Source organism: Rattus norvegicus, chromosome 7, assembly GCF_021556685.1.
Source record: "Rattus norvegicus strain SHRSP/BbbUtx chromosome 7, alternate assembly SHRSP_T2T, whole genome shotgun sequence".
Taxonomy (NCBI): Eukaryota; Metazoa; Chordata; class Mammalia; order Rodentia; family Muridae; genus Rattus; species Rattus norvegicus.
The window spans coordinates 135,180,452-135,205,974 of record NC_141540.1 but is presented as its reverse complement, the minus strand read 5'-3'; the positions used below and the strand labels follow the sequence as shown (position 1 = coordinate 135,205,974).

At 43.7% G+C, this 25,523-nt stretch overlaps 1 long non-coding RNA gene across 1 annotated transcript; it reads right to left on the bottom strand.

Annotated features, from left to right (window-relative positions):
- Positions 1 to 15,804: 15,804 nt before the first annotated feature.
- LOC148004945 (uncharacterized) lies at positions 15,805 to 25,228 on the bottom strand. The gene is made up of 4 exons (XR_015626178.1): positions 24,979 to 25,228; positions 21,297 to 21,390; positions 18,396 to 18,933; positions 15,805 to 18,040 (listed from the first exon to the last, which is right to left on the bottom strand). It is a non-coding gene; the product is annotated as an uncharacterized LOC148004945 (long non-coding RNA).
- Positions 25,229 to 25,523: the final 295 nt, after the last annotated feature.

Sequence of the window (25,523 nt, the reverse complement as noted above, 5' to 3'; positions counted from 1 at the left end):
AGAGATGGCATGAGAGAAAGTTTCACAGGGGAGAACGTTTGGAAGAATGCCAAAGGCAGGTCCTGAAGGCCTCCCTTGTGAAGGCCTCCGACTGCCCCTGAAAGGGTGCCAAGGAAACCCAGACAGCCGGAGTAGCTGATGCGTATGGACGGCGGCCTCCGCGTAGCTTGGTCCCTCTCTTCACCGAGTCTGTCTTCTCTCCTGACCGCTATTTGCTCTTACACACGTAAATGTTCTTCGTGCGTTCCTTCTGCTTTTCTGTTTAGTAAACAGTTTTCTGAGTTATATGACACAATATACCAACACAATGTCTCTTCTTAAAGAGTTGTTCAAATATTATAAAAACAAGAGATTACAAAGATAAGATAGAACCCTATCCATTAAACAAACTTGAATGGCTCCGTTCTCCATAATTTCGGGACAAACGAGATTGTTTAAATCTAAGCTAGATAGTCATCCGATCTTAAACCTAACTTTTTTTTCCCCCATCTTTAGTAAATTGGGTATTTCTTATTTACATTTCAAATGTTATTCCCTTTCCCGGTTTCCATGCCAACATTCCCCAATCCTTCCCCCTCCCCTTCTATATGGGTGTTCCCCTCCCAATCCTCCCCCCATTGCCGCCCTCCCCCCAAGAATCCCTTTCACTGGGGGTTCAGTCTTGGCAGGACCAAGGGCTTCCCCTTCCATTGGTGTCCTTACTAGTCTATTCATAGCTACCTATGAGGTTGGAGTCCAGGGTCAGTCCATGTATAGTCTTTGGGTAGTGGCTTAGTCCCTGGAAGCTCTGGTTGGTTGGCATTGTTGTTCTTATGGGGTCTTAAGCTCCTTCAGCTCTTTCAGTCTCTGATTCCATCAACGGGGGTCCTGTTCTCAGTTCAATGGTTTGCTGCTGGCATTCGCCTCTGTATTTGCCATATTCTGACTGTGTCTCTCAGGAGAGATCTACATCCGGTTCCTGTCCGCCTGCACTTCTTTGCTTCATCTATCTTATCTAGTTTTGTGGCTGTATATGTATGGGCCACATGTGGGGCAGGCTCTGAATGGGTGTTCCTTCAGTCTCTGTTCTAAACTGCCTCTTTATCCCCTTCCAAGGGTATTCTTGTTCCCCTTTTAAAGGAGTGAAGCATTCGCATTTTGGTCATCCTTCTTGAGTTTCATGTGTTCTGTGTATCTAGGGTAATTTGAACATTTGGGCTAATAGCCACTTATCAATCAGTGCATACCATGTGTATTTTTCTGTGATTGGGTTACCTCACTCAAGATGATATTTTCCAGTTCCATCCATTTGCCTATGAATTTCATAAAGTCATTGTTTTTGATAGCTGAATAGTATTCCATTGTGTAGATGTATCACATTTTCTGTATCCATTCCTCTGTTGAAGGGCATCTGGGTTCTTTCCAGCTTCTGGCTATTATAAATAAGGCTGCTATGAACATAGTGGAGCATGTGTCTTTGTTATATGTTGGGGCATCTTTTGGGTATATGCCTGAGAGGTATAGCTGAATCCTCAGGTAGTTCAATGTCCAATTTTCTGAGGAACCTCCAGACTGATTTCCAGAATGGTTGTACTAGTCTGCAGTCCCACCAACAATGGAGGAGTGTTCCTCTTTCTCTACATCCTCACCAGCATCTGCTGTCACTAGAATTTTTGATCTTAGCCATTCTCACTGGTGTGAGGTGGAATCTCAGGGTTGTTTTGATTTGCATTTCCCTTATGACTAAAGATGTTGAACATTTCTTTAGGTGTTTCTCAGCCATTCAGCATTCCTCAGCTGTGAATTCTTTGTTTAGCTCTGAACCCCATTTTTTAATAGGGATATTTGTCTCCCTGCAGTCTAACTTCATGAGTTCTTTGTATATTTTGGATATAAGCCCTCTATCAGTTGTAGGATTGGTAAAGATCTTTTCCCAATCTGTTGGTTGCCGTTTTGTCCTAACAACAGTGTCCTTTGCCTTACAGAAGCTTTGTAGTTTTATGAGATCCCATTTGTCGATTCTTGATCTTAGAGCATAAGCCATTGGTGTTTTGTTCAGGAAATTTTTTCCAGTGCCCATGTGTTCCAGATGCTTCCCTAGTTTTTCTTCTATTAGTTTGAGTGTATCAGGTTTGATGTGGAGGTTCTTGATCCACTTGGACTTAAGCTTTGTACAGGGTGATAAGCATGGATCGATCTGCATTCTTCTACATGTTGACCTCCAGTTGAACCAGCACCATTTGCTGAAAATGCTATCTTTTTTCCATTTGATGGTTTTTGGCTCCTTTGTCAAAAACCAAGTGACCATAGGTGTGTGGGTTCATTTCTGGGTCTTCAATTCTATTCCATTGGTCTATCTGTCTGTCTCTGTACCAATACCATGCAGTTTTTATCACTATTGATCTGTAATACTGCTTGAGTTCAGGGATAGTGATTCCTCCGGAAGTCCTTTTATTGTTGAGGATAGTTTTAGCTATCCTGGTAAACCCAACTTCTAAATCGTTATTTTAACATATATTCCAAAATCCATAAGCAATATTTTTCCTCAGAATTTAAACAAAACATCCCCTGAAAGTCTGTGAAATTTTCTTAAAAATTTTTCATTGAGAGTTTTGTGCAATGTTTCGATTTTCCTCACCCCTACTACTCTCCCTGGATCTTCCCTTCACCAACTTTAGGCCTTGCCTTTTTTCCCCTTAAACCCTTCAAGATCAATTTGTGATGCCACTTTGTGTGTGTGTGTGTGTGTGTGTGTGTGTGTGTGTGTGTATGTGAGTGTTCGTGTGTGTGTGTGTATGTGAGTGTGTGTATGTGTGTGTATGTGAGTGTGTGTGTGAGTTTCTGTGTGTATGAGTGTGTGTATGTGAGTGTGTGTATGTGAGTGTGTGTGTATGTGTGTGTATGTGAGTGTGTGTGTGAGTTTCTGTGTGTATGAGTGTGTGTATGTGAGTGTGTGTATGTGTGTGTGTTTGTGTGTGTATGTGAGTGTATGTGTATGTGTGTGTTTGTGTGTATGTATGTGAGTGTGTATGTGTGTGTTTGTGTGTATGTGTATGTGAGTGTGTGTGTATGTGAATGTGTGTGTGTGAGTGTGTGTTTGTGAGTGTGTGTGTGAGTATGTGTGTGTTTGTGTATTTGTGTGGTCTCCTGGTGGAGAACTGTCAGTTTACCAGGAGCTACCCTCATAGAGAAAGCTTTCTCCTCTCCCACAGTTAACAATTGCCAATAGCTCCTGGCTAGGGGAGGGATTAGTTCCCAACTCCTGCCTCTGCTGCAGGTTGACCTGGCTCGCACAGGTTTTGGTTGTGTGCCCATCCTTGAAGACAGTGCTGAACACCATACCCAACCAACGTTTACCTCATTTATTTTGGCTGGATTCCATTCCAGCCACCCACCCACCATACTCAATGCGAGGCAAGCTAATCAAGTCAGCTTCTTTCTGCTTAAACTTACAGCATATTAGGCATGACTAGTTCCTCCAGGAACACACTTGAAGACACTTTTCTCGTAGCACACACGTCTGTCAACACTGTGGACTTGCTCCTTAGGAAGTGTGGGGTGGGGGTGGGGGGATAAGATTTTACAGTTCATCACAAGATTGATAAGGAATGGAATGAGAGGTACTTTCCACAGGGTAAACTTTCATAACAAGATCAGTTTTGTAGTTTTCCCTTTTGTCTTAGATCTTGCTATGGCTGACGGATGAAAATAGTCCCTAAGATCCCCATGTTCTACACTGAAGGAGCTGCCAGAGTTCAGGATAACCCCCGGTATGAGCCCCAGTTACATAGCTAGCCCATACTCAATACCGTCTTTGTTTTTATTCCTCAAGTTGGGATAAAAAAGGCATAAAAGGGAACTTTGGGGAATGGCGCTGGCGTGGGGTGCAGGTTATTTTCATTCATAGTTCAAGAAGGTGTGCTCTAGGGCTGGAGGGGTGGCTCACCATTCGCCAGCACTGGCTGCGCTTCAGAGGACCTGGGCTCAATTCCCAGCACCCGTATGATGGTTCTAACTTCAGTTCCAGGGCATCTCATACACCCTGTGGTGGTCTCTATGGGGACCAGGCACTCATTTCCGGGTTACTCTCTAACAAGCCTGCCCCTACCCTTCACTTCCTAACCACCACCAATCAGGAGGCAAGCAGAAGTTAAGTTTATGGTTTGGCTCCCTGCACTAGCCAATTACTTTAAAGGGCAACAAAATCCTACAGGAGCCCCCGCTCCCAAACAGATGTGTGCCAAGCTAGAAACCTTCTGGCTTGTTTGCTTATCTGCATAAACGCTTCTTTGAATCTGGGCTCAGGGCTTCACCCTCCTGCCCTGCTGTGTCAGGATCTGATCAGCGGTGAGCCCAAGCTGGAGCTTGAATAAAAAGACCCTTGTGCGACAGCATCCGGGTTGGCTCCTTGGTGGTCTTTTGGGGTTCACGAACGGGCGCAACAGACTGTTTCTCGGCACTCAGGCGAGCCGTGTGCTGTTTGCCTATTTGCTTTTATATAAGAAGCATCAAACAGTTAGGAGTTACGGGTGGATAGGGTGAACACGAGACAGAATAACTTCTAGGAGAGCAAGGGAAACCGGAAGTGCACAGTGAATAATCCCGTGACAACTGCTCTTAGAAAGCCAGGCGATCTGAGGAGGGAACAAAAGTAAGCCATGGGAACGTGCAGGGCAAGCATCAAGCATGCCTTGCTAAGTGGCTTGGTGGGTGGGATGTGTGGTTGCCGCAACCATGGAGCGAATAACTGAATGCATTGTTGTAAGACTGTTACTCGGGGAGAGTACAGAGTACATAGTGTAACAGACATAAAGAGAACCAAGGCCATATTTCGGAGACGGAACTGCCTTTTATTTTAATATACAATGTTGTATCAGGAAACTCTCAGTGCAGTGTGTTTTTAAGTGAATAGTGATCTTTACAGACATTCTTATTTCCTTCTTCAATATGAAAATGTTTTCAATAATTTGATCACTACTCTTACGTGCTAACAGTCCCCATTTCAAGAGTGTCTGAGTGTAGGATTTACTGTGGCTTGCTGTAGCTTACCCTCTTTATAAATCTCGAAAGACCACTTGCAAAACACCGAGCAGGCATTTCTCTTCTGCAAAATCACACCTCACACCCAGAATTACGAACATAGAATACATGGCTAGTGGGGAAAGCATCGACCATCCATTTTTACCTTAAGCTTATAAGCCAGTGGAAGCTAAGGAAGGGCATTTATCTACCCTGATGACTTCTTCCTTTCCAGATTCCTAATCTGTGATCTATTAATCATCCCTGCAGGGGAGAAATGTCGCAGTTAATTCCTGGCTCTTCCTCCCAGCCCTCATGCTCCCAGAAATAAGACTCAGGTTCCAAATATATTTAAAATACCTTGGCCATACAGTTAGGCTCTTCCCTGACTAGATGTAACTTAACACATCTCATTTGTTCTAGCCTGCATTCTGCCATGAGGTTGGTTGCCTGGGCTCAGGTACTATGGTCCCAGCTCATCACCACTTCTCTAATCTTTCTCCTGGTTCTCTCCCAGAATCCCCTTTTGTCTCCCACCTTTACTTCCTGCCTAAGCCATGAACTGTACGTGTTTTAATAGACAGGTGATGCATCCGTCTAATACACAAGATATTCTCTCTTGTGAGGGAGAAGGATGATCAGTAAAGGACAGAGATGTGGTGGGAAGGAAGCCATGTTTAGATGTCACCGATAAGCAGTCCTCTGCTATTCTTACCAGTGAGCACTTTGGAATGGTTGCTTTGTGAAAGGACTTAGCCTGAGCTAAGACTCTTGGCCAAGCACCTGCTATGTTTTCTGGGGAATTGAAGACCCAGCTTTTCTTTCTGGGAGCTCACTGGCTAGTGGTAGTGAGTCACGTGACTCGCTCACACCAGACTTGACACATGACTGAGCCGAATTAACCTCAACGATGCAATGTATATGATCTCAGCAGTGCTCTAATACGACCTGAAATTCATTTGATTCATTTAAAGCTTTTTTTTTTTCCGGAGCTGGGGACCCAGGGCCTTGTGCTTCCTAGGCAAGCGCTCTACCACTGAGCTAAATCCCCAACCCCTAAAGCTTTTTTTTTTTCAAATGAAGATTTGGAGCCCTGAGTTCTCTTAAAGTGTCCTGAAGTTTATTCTGAGCAAAATACTTTTTTTTTAATGCCGAAAAGTTGGTCTCATAGGAGGGACCCATGAAACAGCCCCTTTTAGATGAAGCAAACCCTTGGGAGGAACACCTGCCCACCTCCTGCAGACTCCTGCTTTTGTCACTGCTGGTCTGTTCCCCAGCGGCTATGAATCGCATTCTGCAGCAGGTCCCCAGGTGGCAGTGTTTACAGTCCCTTCATGAGGCAAGTACAAAGTCGGATGACATGTCCCTCTCCAAGGTACTAATAGTTCTTCCCCGGTACCACGCAATGTTTTCCAGTTCTGTTGGGCCTCCTGTATTTTTGCAATTTCTGGGGCAGTCAGCTTGGTCTTCACCCAAGTAAGACAACCTTTCAGAAGGTTCACCAAGACAGGAAAAAAAGGTTTTTATTGTATCTCACTAAAGGTAAATGCCATTTCAGGTAGGTAATGGTGGATAGTGCCCTCAGAATAAGAAGTTCTGCCTCTTTAAGGATGTTTATCCTTCATCCAGGTCTGTGAGGTCTGTGAGCCCTTTCTTTCCCCACTACGAGGGACATTCACATGACTCTCCACAAAACAGCATTGCAACCCCCCCCCCCCTGGGCAACACTACTATATCCCTGTTATCCACATAAGGATGGACTTGCAAAGGTTTAGGAAATATGAAGACGTTAGCCTACCATTTGAAAACAAGTCTGGAACCTTCCACAGCTCAGTTGACCATTTCATAATCAACTACTGAATAGTTTCCAGAATCATCATCGCCTGTAAACATTGAAATTTCTAGAGTTAAGATGATAACAGCATTAAAAACCACTCATAAAACTTGGATGACCTGCCCTCCAGGTCACCTTTCCTGGCCTGGTGTTTTCGTGACCTTGTAACGTGAGGTAAACTCCCTGCGGTAGAAACAGGATGTCAAGAAGGTGCGTGGTTTCACTTAGTGCTTACTCCATAACAAAACATTATACAACAGAACTGAAGACCGCCTAGCACAGACAGCCTGTTTCACTTTTGCACATTAAACTCTTGACCAGAAGTTTTAAGACCGCATTGTGCTCAGTCGTCTCCCATTATGTCATGAGGCTTTGATCTACGGGATTCCTTATCTGCCGCAGTCTACACAAAATGAATGAAAGCTCCCCCTTTCATCTCTGTGAGCCTTGCCCCGTGGTGGACCGCTTGCTTGGCCTTACTCCCTTTTAAACTGTGATTGTCCCTCGCACTGCTTCCTGGTGAGGATTCTTTTCTCCTTGGTGAACCCAGTCCCTTTATCCGTTTCTACAAAAGAGCCCAGCAGATGTCAGTTCACATTTGTCAAGCTCCAACCACATAATCTTTTTAGCATGGGATATTTTACTACGTCATCGTGGGGCTCTCGTTTTAACATCTTTAATTACTCTCTAGAATTGGTTAGTAAATGAACTACATGATCAAGGAACATTTGGGAAACCTTGAGGGGAGGACACGAATTGCTTCCCCCATCTCATTTCCATAATGGGGGACATTTATTAGGTGAACTGTGGCAGTCCGTTGTCTGAACGAGCTCTGTAATTTGAGAACTCAGGGCACCTATATTTTAAACGTAGTTGCTTAGGTTAAAGATTTCAGTTGTCAAGTTTGGACTTTGAGGATGCTATCGTAAAGTGTGACCACCACCGTAAGGTGGTATTTCTATGAGGCATAACTCATTACTACTGTTAGATATTATCTTATGGTCATAGTAAAGAAGCTGACACATAATTACTCTTGCCTTTGTACAAGAGTTTCAGTTTTCTAATAATCAGTATTTAATCAAAACCCTTGTTAAAACATACAATCAATATCTCACTCTTTCCTGGAAGAATGTGTAATTTATTCTACATGCATGAGCAACTTAAAAAAAATACATATTTCTTAAAAAGCCACAGAGTCGGGGCTGGGGATTTAGCTCAGTGGTAGAGCGCTTACCTAGGAAGCGCAAGGCCCTGGGTTCGGTCCCCAGCTCCGAAAAAAAGAACCAAAAAAAAAAAAAAAAAAGCCACAGAGTCGAAATGAATTGAGAGTTTAAAATTCATCCTACTTTTAAAATCATAGTCATGTGCGCCCAATATTATATTCTTAAACCATTAGTCCTACTTTTTTTTTAAAAGACAAAATCTTCAAAGCCAATTTCTTCATCAAATAGGCAGTTTATCCCTTATGACCTGAACATGAAATGTTGATGTTTCCTCTAAGCGCTGTGAACTCGATGTGCTTTCCTTTGAGTTCTCTCTGTGCCAACTGCTACAGGAAACATACAAGAAACCTTTGGTGAAATGACTTTGAACGTTTGTGAGATTGACACACGAGTACAATGATAAGTTAATGATAAGCATGAATGCCTTAGAGTTAACCAACTCACGGGGAAGTGTATACCACTGAAAACAGTATCGAAAACTGAATTCCTAGAAAATTCTATTTGGTCGTTTGTGTCTTAGTGGAGGCTGTTTTTATGATTCCCTTAAGTAATTAACGGGCAGTTCACAGGAAGCTTTGACTGAATGTAAAACTTCCCGACCAAGTTATTAATTTCTAAACACGAAGAAAGAAAAGCGAGTGCTGGCGACTCGTAAAGCAATCAGGCAGAGCTAACAGTTCTAGAGCGAGTAAGGGTAGCTTGATATACTAACTCTAGAAAGGTTATTTAATTTAATTTAATTTCAGGGGGGAATTTATGTTTCGGTTAGTTTAGTTAGAAAGGGACCCTTTGGGGCTGGAGAGATGGCTCCGTGGTTAAGAGCACTGACTGCTCTTCCAGAGGTTCTGAGTTCAAATCCCAGCAACCACATGGTGGCTCACAGCCATCTGTAATGAAATCTGATGCCCTCTTCAGGTGTGTCTGAAGACAGCCACAATGTACTTATATATAATAAATAAATAAATATTTTTTTAAAAAAGAAAGGGACCCTTTGCTTTGCTTCACTGCAATTTAACTATCTTTAAGACTGTATATTATTAGCAGATTTCTGGGTGTCAGAGCATAAGACATAGTCAGAAAAGGAACAAATGGAAGATATTTCCAAGTTTTCTGACTGCTGAGATTTACTGAGTGGGGGATTCTCTGAGTTCTCTTCTGAAGTGCTCCAGAGGCAGAGAAAAGGCTTTCCTAGGATTTATGATTTTTCTATGAACACATTGTCCATCTCTTTACCAGGGTTTCTTGTATAATGGTCTAGTCAGCTGCTGTTAATTTAGACAAAGTTACTTACTTATTGTTCTTGATATATTATCCAAATATTTTCTTCTGGGGGGATTTATTTTGTAGATTTATTTATTTTTGTTTTGTGTGTCTGTGCACCACATGCATATCTGGCGCCTATAAAGATCAAAAAGAAATCCCCTAGAACTGGAGTCTCATACCATGGAGAGCTGCCACTTGGGTTCTGGGAATCCAACCCAGGTCCTCATCAAGAGTAACAGGTGTCGGGGCTGGGGATTTAGCTCAGTGGTAGAGCGCTTACCTAGGAAGCGCAAGGCAGGCCCTGGGTTCGGTCCCCAGCTCCAAAAAAAAAAAGAACCAAAAAAAAGAGTAACAGGTGTCCTTAACTGCCGGTCCATCGCTCCAGCCCCATCGTCCAAATGTTTTCAAGAATTACTAATATTGAACACTAAGAGAAAATGGGTGATCTGTGTTGTGAAATATAAAATTACTTGAGTTGTTCATCCAATTATTTTCTGTGTTTTACTCTGTGTTTTTTTTTTTAACCCCCTACGGATTCATGGGCTAGATCAGCATTTCCACATATTTCTGCATAGTTCAATTCTTAACTTCTGTTCCAATATTACACGCCAGGAAATAACCTGGAGTAGAACTTCACGGGAGTATGCGGACTGCAGGCCACTGGCAGAAGAGTGGAGTTCAAGGTGGAAGGTGTTTGTTGGCATTTGCTTGGGTGCTGGTTAATAGGAGATCTAAAAGGTCCAGAACCAGTCCTGAAAGTCCCATGGGACCTTGTGGAGTGTAAGCGCAGGACATTCAGCGGATGTAAGAATGTGTCTCATTTTTCTCTGAGGATAAGGAAGGGTTATTGGGCGGTCAGTGCCCCTTGTGTGCCTTCTCTGGACTCGGCTCCCCACGACAAGGCACCGAGAGCTCTGACGAAACCGGAGAAGGAATATTGAACCCACAACTCATCGACAGACTCTTGCTCTCCTGTTCTTCTTTTAGGGTGAACAGTGGTATTGATTCATACTTGACAGTCACCATTTAATATTATCAATGCTTCATGATAACATTACACATATATTATATACACATAGGGAGTGACATATGTATATGCACGTGACATGTTTTGATATCCACTTGTGGACTGAACGTGTAAGTATGTCGCACCCGCCTCGGCCAGCAAGGAAGACGCAACACGGTCGGATTCTTCTCAACAGCCTTTATTGCAGGACCACCTCTTTGCTGATATGGGGACCTCAAGTGGCAAAAGCGCTCGCCTTATATACACAGCAGGGTGAGGCTATGCTAACTGTCCTTCAGGGATTGGCGGAGCATGAATCCCTCATTAGCATATTACCGTCCCGGCCAACTGACGCCAGGTGCAAAACCCGCGTGTGTGCAGTACCGTTGTTCACCACAGGAGGGCGCCCTACAGTGGCCAAGACAGACACCCTGAGTTGTCCCCAGGACCTACTGGTAGAAGAAGAGAACCGATTTTCTCAAGCTGTCCTTTTCCCTCCATGCACACCATCTCTTCTCTTTCTGTCTGCCTGTCTCTCTCTCCCCGGATGCCTGCACACACAAACAAAGCATGTCTGAGTTAGGGTTTTACTGCTGTGAACAGACACCATGACCAAGGCAAGTCTTATAAAGGACAACATTTCATTGGGGCTGGCTTACAGGTTCAGAGGCTCAGATCATCATCATGAAGGTGGGAACATGGCAGCATCCAGGCAGGCATGGTGCAGGAGGAGCTGAGAGTTCTAGCTCATCTGAAGATTGCTAGTGGAAGACTGACTTCCAGGAAGCTAGGATGAAGGTCTTACACCCACACACCCCCAGTGACACACCTACTCCAACAAGGCCACACCTCCTAATAGGGCCCCTCCCTGGGTCAAGCATATATAAACCATCACACAGCGTCAATAATTAAGTATAAGAAAACAAACCAAACTAGAACATTATTAGGATCAAGTAATTTTGCTGTAAAATGGATGCCTAAAAGAGGAGAGAGAGGAAAAAGGGAGAGAGAGAGAGAGAGAGAGAGAGAGAGAGAGAGAGAGAGAGAGAGAGAGAGCGCACCACGGTCTGGCTGTGTAGTTATGCATTCACAGAATCAAGCCTCTTTATAACCTGAGACTTCAAGCTCTATCCTATATGTTCATTACAGTAAAGACTAAGAGAGCGAGAGAGAGTTTGTGTCTCCATTAGCTCTTGGGAATCTGTCAATTCAGAAGTTCATTGACTGAAAAGATACACTCAGAAAGGAACCGGGCGGCCTATGTACCATGAATGGCATACAGTCCAGTAACCAAGCACGTATGCACATAACTACATTAGCATTATGGAAACCGGGTTTTGTCCATTTCACATTCACCTTTGGAAGCTCATTTCGAGCAGACATGGTGTGGACACTCCTAAGCCCTGTGCAGCCTTCCCATTTAAGCAACCACTCTAAAGTGAAGAGACAAAACTTCAAGAACGGAGGCCAAGGATTTTGAGTCTTTGTTCAGAATTTTACTCTGTCCGTCCTCTCCTATTTGGTCCTTCTTCTCTTTCCGTTTACATCTGATCCAAACTTGGCCATTTTTTTTTCTTTTTTCTATTTTTCGGAGCTGGGGACTGAACCCAGGGCCTTGCGCTTGCTAAATCCCCAACCCCAAACTTGGCCATTTTTAATGTATAATGCAAACGACCTTGTGATGATGGTATCCAAATACGTCTTAATCTTTTCCAGTGTCTGCTCGGCACCATGCTTGTTGACTGAGTTATGGAACTGCCTCGGGAGTGTGGGTGGTTCAAAGGCAGGGCCCCGAGGAGGGTCAGACATGCAGCTCTTCAATATGTATTAGGAAGAGACAATGGGATTTCATTAATAAATCTTCTCACTGCAGAAACCCAAAGCTTAAAGGTAAGCATGGAATTTCTAATTACCTGAAGGATATTTTAATCAGAATCTTTGCTGTGACAAGCTTGACATTTCTGACACACGGTCACCAAGGTAACTCAGAAGCGCTATACCGAGCACCTGGCTTAGACACAGCAGATCAGCCAGAGTGCTGCTCTAACCCCAGTTATCCTCAAGGGTTAAGTTAGGAGAGACAGAACCTCAAATGTCAGTAGCATTAATGGCATAAGAAAAAAGAAGCAAAAGCAGAAGAAAAGAACCCGGACCCCTGGAATTGATTTATGAGTGAAGGCAGTGCGACTTTATGGAGTGGAAACTTAACAGATGGCCCACACTTTGGCATTCCCACAGTCAGCCTTCCTCAGGCCCCTTGAACGCACACTCCGTGCTAACACAAAGGCGTGGTGGAGCTCTACAGCAGATCCTCTGGAGTCAGTGCACTTGCGAGCTTAGTGCGATGACCCCTCTCAGCGCCCCTGGTCTCTCCATTCGTACTTGTGGATGCTGTGAGTGACAAGCTTTTACTCTGTAAGCAGGACCGTCCCGCAGACATGATTTATCTGGGGCTCGGGGAGTCACAGGTGAGCTTCCCCGAGCTTCCTGTCTAGACAGAACTTATGAGATCATTAGTCAACTGTCCCCCCTTAGTCACTTGCATGGATCATGAGCCAATTTAAAAAACCGCTGTCATTAATTTACTTTTTTTATTCTGGAAGTCAGGGAAAAAAATTTAAAGTATTCTCTTAGAAACCAGTTTTCTTTACATTTTTACTTAGGCTTTGACTTGTCTAGCACATAACTAAAATAAAAGAGAGTTTATAAGACAGACACTTTATTCCTTAATGTCCTTAACCTAATTTGCTAATTTTGCCTAAAATCTAAAGCAGATTTCTCGAAGTTCAATATTATTAAGTCCAGAACTCCAGGCTGAAAGTCTTAACGTCCCCCCCGCCACCCCAGAAATAAGCAATTGGAGAACCATGCACGACTGTTTGTTTAAAATTCCCCATTAGTAAGCCATCTGCCTCGCAAGACAGCTGGCTCCCAATCTCCTCACCAGACAGCCAGTTTCAAATCTCAGGCCTCTTATCAAAAACCCTTCTCCGTACCAATGTCTGTCTGCAAGAAAGGATGCCTGCCTGACAGGCTGATCCTTCTGAGAAGCCGATGTCTCATTTTTCTCCTAGAAAATGCCTTCATGTGTGTGAGGGATGCCTATATGAGCTCACAGAAACCACGGCCTTGTGCACACTGCTTGCACGGCTCTGAGATCGATGGAGTCCGTTGCCGAGGGATGAAGTAGACACAAGCCACCATCCCCAACCCCAAAGCTATCTTTAATTGGCAGTGGCTCACAAAGGAAAATTAATTTTCTTCAAGAGAAGCTCACTGGGGATGTAGACCACATTTAAGGGTAGGCTCCACGCCCAGCAGTAGATGGAGAACACAAGACAAACTCAGTGGTATTTTTGAAGGGTGTATGTCTCATATTATTTTGTTTGGGCTTTTTTTTTTAAAAAAGAAAAAAAACCCTTACAGGTCTTTTGCTTATACAGAGAGCTCCTGATTTTGTGTTTTTGTGGGATTTCTGTGTGCGTGAGTGTGCGTGTCCCCGTATCTGTGTTCCTTGTGCTTTTGTTGTGAGTTTTTTATTTGCTTGTGTTTGCCATATTCATTTTGTTTGTTCAGTTGCCTGTTTTCTAGTGAGAGAGAGGGAGAAAGGGTGTGGATTTGGGTGGGAGGGAGGTGGATCTGGGGAGGGGAACTGTGATCAGAATGTATTGTGCAAAATCCTCTATTTTCAATTAAAACTGTACGATGGTTCATAAACTCCCCTCATGAGGTTTTTCTGCATGAGGCACTCAGCCACCCCATCAGGTCTCAGGTCGCCAGTGCTCCCGGCCCCTCCTAATTCTAGTCCTCTTTCTGATTTAGTGCTCCTCAGTTGACGGAGATTTGTTTTTATTAAAACTCTTTATATGCACTCAGGCATTTCAAGAGATCCAAGGACTGGAGTTTTAAAACACCCCAGCAAAGGAGAGTAAAAATATCAACAAGCAAGGACTTTTCCTGATACTTTCCAGTCTTATGAGAAAAAAATAACTGTTTTTCTCATGACGATGCCGCTATACTCTCACAGTCCTGCTAATATCTTACCTGCATCTTGGCTCTGATCTGTCTGCAGCCAAACTCCTCACTTCCTCAGCCAGGCTACGCCCGCTAATCATCTTTCCCTTGCCGAGAAAGTGCCCACGTGGAAGGCAAAGGAAGGCATGCTCCTTGCCTTACCGTTAACATCCCAGGTTTTAAACACTTGGCACAACCCTGTTAAACGTGTACCCCACCCTCACTAGCAACTATTGGTCCCTAAGCCTCCAGATCCCCGTCCATACCTCCTCTCCAGTCTCCGCCCATGCGCACTAACATCAACACAGTGCAGGTCCCACCCTCTCCAAAGGCAGACAGAAGGTCCACCCGTTTCCCCATCCTGTCACCTGGGTCATTCTAGTTTTGTTTGAGCTGGAATTTCATGTCCAAGTCTTTACCTTGGTTTGGTGCCTTCTTTCATTACTTATAAATCTTAAACCCTAAAAATACCGTTTCTGATCCAGAATACTTTATCTTTCTAATTATGGGAGCCTACCGAAACCATTTTGAATATGCACTATCAATGAAATCTTTAACTTCCCTTAGTTTTCTTATTTCACCTTCTTCTCAGTCTCCCCCATTTTGACCTGTTTTCTATTGCCAGTGAGATGCTCGCAGTTTCTTAGCAACCCTTGCCCACATGGTCATCGGGCTTCTTCTCTCAGGTCTCATTCAAATGTCAATTCTAGGCAGTCAAACTCAGACACCAAGTCTATGTATGTGTGCTATTTGGCCCTGGTCATATTATAAAGATTATATGTCTGCCCAAAAGTGGGCCGAATTCTAGTCACTCTCAGGGAAAACAGGGCCAGGTCTTCCCTCTGCAGTGAGGAAAGTGAGGAAAGTAACCACCAACGAATAGCTTTCTCTCTGTGAAATATGGGCAGAACTTAGCGTTGGGTGTTCTTGACTTAGGGTTTAGATTTCTTTTGCAGATTCTCAGACTGAGATGTGTGGGCTACGCACTCCCGTCAGTTGTCTTCCATGAAAAAAGATCTTTAGCGTAGACATTAGGAAAGTGCTACAGAGTTGCTGCTTATAGTGGCCTATTAAAAACACCCTAAACTCTGATGTAAACCTCTAACCCTAGCAGATGGAATCCCCCTCTGAGGTTGTCATGAGGATTTCGAAGGTGATTGGGAAGTCATTCGATGTGTGTCATGGTTTTCTGCATATCGCACTGAATTGTGAGTTCTTAAGAACGAGCATGCCACAGAGCAGATGTGAAGACAAACGCCCAGCACTTCTGCACTTCACTGCTATTCTCTGACAAAGTTATCTAATTAATTACAGTGCCCACAGTGCTGTGCTGTAATATTAGCACGAGACCAGTGATTGAGTTCGGAGGTGCATGGCTCTTTAGAGATTTGACTCGCTATTCAGAGTACTGAAGGGGAAGTGTAATACCAGTCATTCAGCAGCAGCCTGGCTCACCAAATGGAAATGACATTAGGAGAATTGAATTTAATGATAACAGAGCATCAATGTCAGGTCCCTTGCAAGTTTGCAAGCCTCTAGGTGAGAGAGTCAAGTAATTCTTTAATGGAATGGCCCCGTTGGGGACAGAAAAAGATCTGGAGAATTATTGTGGAGTCACAATTCCTGTTATTCTGTGAGGGCTGCAGCGAGGAAGCCTTGCCAGAGACGATAGGTCCAAAGTTAATGTTGGCAAAGTTGGTTCTTTCTGAGGCTTTTGCGGAGGAGGGTCTACTTCGGGCCTGTCTTCTTGACTTGAAGATGGCTTCCAGAGATCTCTATTCAGGTTAACTTCACTCCAGCATGTGTCTAAATCTCCCCACACCTGAGGATGCCGTTCACAGTTTTTAGAACCGAGTTTAATGACCCCATTTGAACTTGGCTATTTCTGTCCACGCTTAATTACTCGATTTACAAATAAGATATTTTAGAACATTAAGAAGTACAACTTTAATATATGAACTTAACTAATGACAAGTTCAGGGATAGTGAAGAATAGCAAGAACTGATGGGTCTGTAGGATGGGTCTGCAGGAAAAGAAACCTACCTCTGAGATGGAGGCTCTGGGCACGGTCCTTGAAAATCACATGGTAGGGAGAACTAAGGCAGGAACACACACACACACACACACACACACACACACACACACACTCTCTCTCTCTCACTCATGTACACACTCACGCACACACTCACACACACTTTCACACTCATGCACACACACACACTCACAGACGCTCAAACACACACACTCACACACCCACACTCACACACACACTTACACATACACTCACACATACACTCACACATACACTCATACTCATGCACACACTCACGCACACACACACTCACACACACTCAAACACACACACACTCACACACCCACACTCACACACTCATACACACTCTCACACACTCACACACACTCACACACACTCAAACACACATACTCACACACACACTCATATACACTCACACACATAAATACACACATTCAAACACACTCACACATACATACTCATACATACACACACACACACACACAGATGAAAATAAAAATGTAAAGAGGTTAAGTAAATAAGCTTCCGGTTCTCTAAATAGAAGACTCACGATCTGTGGCTCAGAGCAGTCCATCCCACTCTCCACATGGTGAGCTTGACGATGCATCCAAGTGTGACTGTTACAGTGCAGAATAAGCAGTAAGAAGCACACACACCACACAGAGGGAGAGTGACCAGGGTAAAGATGGAAATGTGGTAGTCATGAGCATGTACATTCACGAATTAGGTACTAAGTATGGGCTGAGTAGCTACGTCATACCCAACTTTGTATTGTGGTGGCATTGACGCTAGGGTATGAGATCAAGGTTTCAAGAGAAACATAAAGAAAACATGACCGGCGTGAGAAAAGAGACCCACCAAAACACCTGAAAAAGAAATGGTCAAAGCTGAATGAGAGCTGTCAGTCAAGAGGGGGCTGGAGAGATGGCTCAGAGGTTAAGAGCACTGGCTGCTCTTCCAGAGCTCCTGGGTTCAAGTCCCAGCAACCCCATGATGGCTCACAACCATCTGTAATGGGATCTGATGCCCTCTTCTGGTGTGTCTGAGGACAGATACTGTGCGTGTATATATAATGAATACATCTTTTAAAAAAGAGTTACCAGCTGGGCATAGTGGCCCACACCTTAATCCCAGCACTCGGGAGGCAGGGACTGGAGGATCTCTGATTTTGAGACTGGCCTGGTGTACAGAGGGAGTTCTAGGATAGCCAGGGCCACACAGAGAAACCCTGTCATGAAAAACAAACAGAGCTATATAATCCAAGAAATGAAAGGATGCCCAGAGATGATGCCACGAGGAAGAGGGCCCTTCACATCATCTGATTCTATTGGAAGCCAATGATGTTGAAGATCGAAATCAATCAAATAGCTTCAAGGAAACCATGGCCTCTTCAGTAATACAACAGATGAAGGGATAGGGAGAGGGCAGATAGGCTTGCAGAAGGGGCTTTTCTGACATCTTCCACGGGTCTGTGGTTGTGACACGAACAACAGCTGGGGTCAAACCATGGCACGGCAGGATGCAGGCAGGAAGCTGGAGAGATACCTTCATTCTTCTGTCCTCCTATGAGACTTCCCACTGACAAGTCCACCTGGAGGTCAGAGGGAAAGGAGCTGTTGACGTCGCCTGCACAGACAGGTTCTCTGAGCTGGGGGCAGAATGGAGAGAAGACATGGTGAGGCGGTGGGGAATATTCCATTCGTGTTGTAACACTGGCTGTCATGATTGGTGATTTGGTGACTCGGGGTGTAGGAAAAGGGGCAATGTGGGAAGCATGGAGGACAGCTCGTCTTAGGTTGAGTGTCCGTGAAAGGCATGGGAATATGGGTGCATTCGGTCCCTTCACAACCCTTTCTCAGCTCCTGGAAAACAGCGCCAGGAGTTCAATTGAGGTAAACAGGGCACCGAAGGAGGAGTGGCAAGGGAGACTCGACCTCCTGGGGTAATGATAAGAGAAATAAATGGCTTGGGGGCCAGAAGTGGAGAAAAGAATTCCCGCTGACCTGCAACTGTCCTCCTGACTAGGTTGTAGACCTATGAAATCACGAGGCTGACAGAAAAGAGGGTGTAATCAAAGGCTTGGCCAAGATCATATTCATCTGAATGCTGTGGTCACTTTCCAACAATTTGACAGTCATCGGTCACCTGGCTCACTGGCCAACGGGTTTGTTTTTCTGCACGAGCAGGCTTTCTCATCTCCATCCCCGAGGACCAGCGGAGAGTCCCCGATTGCTTGACACGCAGGAAGGTTCAACTTCTGTTTTTATTTTTAGGTTTGAGTTCAGACTTCTCTTTCATCTCGCTGACATTCCTCCAGCATCCATGAGCTGGAGAGATGCTGGGTTGTTCACTCCTCAAAGCAGGAGGATGTAACGGCAGGAGGATACACACTGCAAAGGACCATCTTTCTCTGCGTCAGGGCTTTCACTGTTTCCCCAAGCCGTTGCTTTCACTCCCTGGATGCTCTTGTTCACTGAACAGTGCTTTTTGTGGGCTCAGTGTGTGCGGTGTACGAGTCCACTTCCGCTCAGTTCTCTGTGGCTGGAGAATGCATTCAAATAATTACATTCAGAAAAGCTCCGGGTAATCAAATCATAAATGTGTAAGGTTTCGTTACTGTAAAATAGCGACACAATGTTTTTGGACAGCAGCAGCCCTTTAAACGGCCTAGCACGGACAGAGAGCTGGCAGTGCTAGAGGGTCTGTTTCTGCCTCACTTAACTTGGCATTTAAGATTTGAACACAATTTCCCCGGCCTTGACTTTATCTACCTCTTTAAAAAAAAACAATTTCTCTCCAAAGTTAATTATAATTTACATGCGATAGATTTGCTAAATTGCTTCCAGATCTGCACTTTTTTTAAAAATAAGAAGCAGACAAGAAAGAGACTTTTTCCCCCCTCAAAAAGGAATCTTTGTTTTCCTCCAAATGTACACTTTTGTTTAGCTATATGCTCAGGAGACAGCGTCTAGTCAACTGGGAAAGATCTAGAATGGGCATTACTGGACACAGTGTTTCATTGCCTTCTCCAGCTGTTCTGGGAATGTGAATTTATTTTTAGAATAAAATAAATTCGGCAGATATAATTTTCTGGGAAATATTTACCATGAAGGTAAAGCAAGGAGGGTAAATACAACCCCCCTCCTGTTTCTGGGCTGGTTGATTGTCAGAGGCTGCCCTGGGGCTCTGTTGGGGAACATTGGAGTGTGCTTGCACAGAACTAGTGAGTGAAGGTCCCTGCTATTCACACAGCACGTCAGGCTATAGTGCAGCTTCCACCTACCAGAATCAGAGATGAGTGAGTGGCATGTATCATTTCCACCACAAACATGTCTGTGGTAAAAAGACTAGAAGACGTGTACATATATGTACTTTTACACGGTCACATGTACTTTTACAAATGTCTACATGTCATTCTTTATGTTCTAAGGTGCTGCTGTCCATTAAGTAGCCAGAAACATTTCAAGTAAAATAAACACACTTCCCTAGCTCCATTCTTGGGGACCACATCAAAGACAATTGGGTCTTTCCCAAGATCAAGAGTTTGAGCCAGAACCCCAGCAGTTTGGAAGATGCGCAGTGAGATACTGCACTTTCCTTTCTAGGACACGTTAGAGGTTTCAAATTGGCCACTGTAAGCTCTGGCAAGGCGACGTAGCAACGAAGATTCTGTTTTCATCTGACACGGTTGTAAAATGGCGTAGAACAACTCAAGTTCCCGTCAGAGGTAGAAGGCACCACAGGTTGTTACAGAGCCACGCAAAGGGGATTGGTGGGTACCAAAGAGGGGTCACATTAATGCAAGCACTCACATAGGGATGGCAGTGTTATTATGCTGTAATGGGAAAACACTGGGAAGCAGAATACTTCACATTCCACTTAGGGAAATTCTAGAAAATGCAACAGTTGCAGTGTCTATGCCAGATAGGACAAATGGTAACCTTTGCAAATTTTATTTGCACTGTTTATCCTTTGACATAGCTATGCCAAAAGAATGAGGAGGAAGAGGAGGAAGAGGAGGAGAAGGAGGAGAAGGAGGAGGAGAAGGAGGAGGAGGAGGAAGAGGAGGAGGACACAGATGTGTGTTCACCATTGCCATTGCTCTGTACCCAGCAGGAGCACAAGGTGATTTTCCTTAGACATTAGCTTTGTTGTCAACTGTGAAGAGAAACATTTGGACGGATCTGTGATGAGCACAGAGATTCACTCATTGATCAAATCAGTAGATGGTCTAGGCATTGATAGCTTTTCCCTTCCCTCAGAACCCCTTAATTTTGTTTATTTTTAAAGAACCAATGCTTTGTTTCATTGGTTCTTCCAAATCCCTAGTTTACTACCTCTGCCCAGATTTTTCTGTCCAATTCTACTAAACCTGTAAAACCCATCCTTCATAGTTTCTTACCCAAAACCTTAAAGATTAGGAAAACCGCCAAGCATGTTTGATGCGGCCATAAATATCTTGGTAAGAAAATGAGGGTTGGGGATTTAGCTCAGTGGTAGAGCGCTTGCCTAGGAAGCGCAAGGCCCTGGGTTCGGTCCCCAGCTCTGAAAAAAAGAACCAAAAAATAAAAACAAAAAAAAAAAAAAGAAAATGAGATGAGAACATCACAATAAAAGAAAACCTGTCAGCCAGTGGTCCTGCTGACCCCAGATGAAAACAATCTCATTAGTACATTAGCAAACTGAACCCAGTGGGGTGCTGAGAGGCCACCCATCAGGATCAAATAGGACCTGTCTCAACAGAGCATGGCTTCCCGAACATCTGCAAACCTACGTGAGGAGCTTCTCATTCATAAAAATAGGTAAAAGTCATGTGGACACTTCAGAAAAATGCAGAAAACAATCTGATGAAACTCAAAGGTGTTTAAAAGTAACCCCACATACTTCACATAGGAAATACGTACCCCGATAGAAATGAGACCATATATGACCATATATGGGAAGTCTGGCACTCATATTGTTTTCAGTAGAAAGAGCTGAAAGATTTTCCTCCAGGACCTGGGAAAAGATAAGGTTACCTATGCTCACCTCATCAAAGCAACTCGGGAATTTACTAACAGCCAGAGCAAGTTCTTAAAGGGAAAGACACCAGGAATGAAGAAGTTAACTCGTCTCTGTTTGCAAATATCATGGCTTTTATATGTAAGAAATCATGAAGATTCTACCAAATACAACCAAAATACAAATAGTAACAAAAATGACTTCCGTCATGCTATAAAGCTCATGCTGTAAAAAATTAATGTACAAAATAGGGAACATCTTCGCACACCAATCGTGACCAAGCCAAAATGTAATGAAGAAAATAGTGTCGTTTATAGTAAATATAGACAATGATAAAATACTGAGTAATAAATGTTGCTGATAAGGTAACAAAGACTATATAATATAGTCTTAAAACTAAAGATATAATTAAAGTCATACAACGTTCATGAATTAGAGAAAATAGTATTACTAAAATGTCACTGTTCAGTTACCAAAATATCTGATACACTGTCTGATAAGATTCAAAAAGTGTTTTTTAAAATTATAGTAGACACAATGACCCTGAAACTCCCAAAAGACATTAGTAACAGGAATAAAACTCGTGGTATCAAACTAGCTGACCCTTGATACATCACAAAACTACACTCATCACAATCACATCATACTGGCATTTTTAAAAAGACACACTGTCATGGTTTGAGTATGCTTGGCCCAGGGAGTGGCATTACTTGGAGGTGTGGCCATGTTGGAGTAGGTATACCTGAAAGTCAGTCTTCCACTAGCAGCCTCAGATGAGATGTAGAACTCTCAGCTCTGCCTGCACCCTGCCTGCCTGGATGGTACTGTGTTTCTGCCTTGATACTGGACTGAACCTCTGAACCTGTAAGCTAGCCCCAAATATATGCTATCCTTTATAAGACTTGCCTTGGTCATGGTATCTGTTCACAGCAGTAAAAACCCTAACTAAGACACATACAGACCAATGGAACAGATTTAAAAAAAACTAGAAATAAACTTGTGCATATGTGGTCAATTTATTACTTACACACTTGCCAAGAACACACAACACAAGAAGCAAGTGTGTTCAATATATAGTACCAAGGAAACTAAACTAAATATTCAGATGCAGAAAGATGAATGAATACACTCATGTCATATTAAGAAAGCAACCTAAACAGAATAAAAACTTAAACAATGGCCTGGCTCTGTGAGACTTACTAGATATAAGAAAACAGAGAGAAAATCCCCAGAATTGACAAATGGGGTTGTACCACATGGAAAAGCTTTTGTATAGCAAAAGAAACAACCAACAGAATGAAGAGACAAATGTCAGAGCATGAGAAACATTATTAGCAAGGGTGTAGTGTTTCAAGCACATAAGGAGTTCAGCTCAAGAGTGCAGAAGTTAATAAACCATTCAACCAGGGTCCTGGGACCTGATACACCCACATGGTCTATGCATCCATCAGATGCACCCAGCATCCCTAATCTTCAAGGAATCAACAACTAAAGTCATAGTAAAATATTATCTTGTAGCTATTAGAAGGAATATTACTAAGAAGAGGACAAACGCTTACAGATGTTAGTCAGGAGAGGGAGCAAAAGGGACACCTGTCCACCGTGGTGGGAGTGCAAATTAGTGTAACCAGACTGAGTGCTAGTGTGGAAACCCCTTAAAAATATAAAACCAAAACCAAGTGTCTGAAGTGATGGTTCCACAGGGCAGAACACTCTCTGCTCTTCCAGAGGACCTGGGTTCGATTCCCAGCACCCACCTGGCCACTGACAACAGTTCTAGGGGGTCTGATGCCCTCTTCTGGTCTCCATGGAGACTGCTCAGGTGGTGGTCTCCATGGAGACTGCTCAGGTGGTGGTCTCCATGGAGACTGCTCAGGTGGTGGTCTCCATGGAGACTGCTCAGGTGGTGGTCTCCATGGAGACTGCTCAGGTGGTGGTCTCCATGGAGACTGCTCAGGTGGTGGTCTCCATGGAGACTGCTCAGGTGGTGGTCTCCATGGAGACTGCTCAGGTGGTGGTCTCCATGGAGACTGCTCAGGTGGTGCACGAGCATAAAATGAAAACAGATAAACCTTTAAAACCACGCAAATACAAGTGAAAATAGATCTACCACATAATTTAGAAATCCCTCTTCTGGATATATATCCATTTTGAAATCTGTCTTACAGTGTAGCATGTTCCCTCCATGCAGTTTTACTCATGTTTATTAAAAGTCTGATCTCTCCACTTATCTCCCCCTACCCATCCCTGCTTAAGTATTTCTCTCCCCACTATCCTCCCCTACGCTGGAGTGTTACCCCTATCTACTACCTTGCCCATGCCTCTCCCTTCTGTCCCCTTCCCTTCCTCCCCCACCTTCCCTGTGTGCACATGTGCTCACTGTCACGTAAGGACAAATGCACACAAATTAGAAGATAAGACTCCACATCGGGTAGAGACACGAAATGTTTGTCTTCTAGAGCCTAGGCTGACTCATTATGATATTGTCTAGGCCCAGCCATTCATCCGAAAATTCCATATTTTATGGCTGAATGTAATTTCATTTTATACACGCAGTACATTATTCTTCTGTGGATAGGGATCTCCAATGACTTTAGCTCTTTGCATTTGTCAATAGATCAGCGATAGATGTAGATAAACACGTGTCTCTGTCACAGGACATAGAGCCCTTTGGGTATATTCCTGGGAGAGGTATATGGGTCATATGAGAACCTTTGGAGATCCTCATACATGTTTATGTATTATATATATGAACATATGTCTACACACCAATGCATCTATAACAACATCCACACACTCATATACACACTCACCACACACCTGCACCTAAACACACACACAATCACCTAAGTATACTTTCACACACACACACATACTCACAGACATTTCCTTATCCCACAAATACATACATACACTTAAACACACACATTTACCTATGCCACACTCATATACACACTCACACATATTCATAGACATTCCCTTACCCCACACACATCTACACACACATACAACTCACACACACATATTTCCCTACCCTACTCTCACATACACACACATATTTACCTACCACACACACACATACACACATTCATCTACCCCATACTCACATGCACACAAATCCACCTAACACACACACACACATATTCACTTACCACACACACACATACACACACAGACACACATTCATCTACCCCACACTCACACACATATTCACCTAACACACACATGCACACAAATTCACTTACCACACACACACACACACACTCATCTACCCCACACTCACACACATATTCACCTAACACGCACACACATACACACACACACACACACTCCTGGTACTTTTATCCTTTCAGGAAAGAAGAGGCAGCTCATAAAGTGGGGAGCCCTCACACTGTATTTAAAAGCAACCTACAATTAACTTTAGACCATGTCACTTTATCCAGAGTAACTGAGGGGTAAACGCTTTGAAAAAGCGCAGCTGCTCCACTCAGGACTTTCATGCATTTGAGTAATGGGACGTGCTTAGAGGCTCTGTTTCCGGCCTGTCCCGAGAGAGCACACATTATCACAGCTCTGACATCCTACCCCGGCAGCTTGCTGACAGCAACCTCTGGCTGTGGATCTCCAGGCCTCCCACTCCTCTTTCCTGCGTGCTTTCTTTGCCAGCCTTTGCCCAGTGCTTCAGAAACACGAACTCTCGTGGAAGCCCCACGGTTGACGGACGTGTGTCGCCTGTGGAAAACTTTGTTTGTGTTGGGTTTGAACTCTGTGTGCAGTGGGTAGACTGAAGCCGCTGAATTTGCTAGAACAGAGGCTGCTTGTATATGGCTTGATTGTCCACAGTAATCAGACATTTCAAATTCCAAAGTGTTGTTATAATTTTTAAATAATACATCACTGAAATTTCATCTTGGCGTAGAACATTCCAGTCCTCCACAAACATTTATGAGCTCCATTTTTTTCTGCTTATTAAATAGCGATTGCCTGGCACTTGGACAGGACCGCGCGTTCTAGCCAAATAAACCACCATCAGATGAACTCAGTAAGCACGATGCACACTTCACGCAGTGCCGCAAACATTTAATTTGTACTTTTCTATCAATAAGATAATTTTATGTGAGCATAGGAAA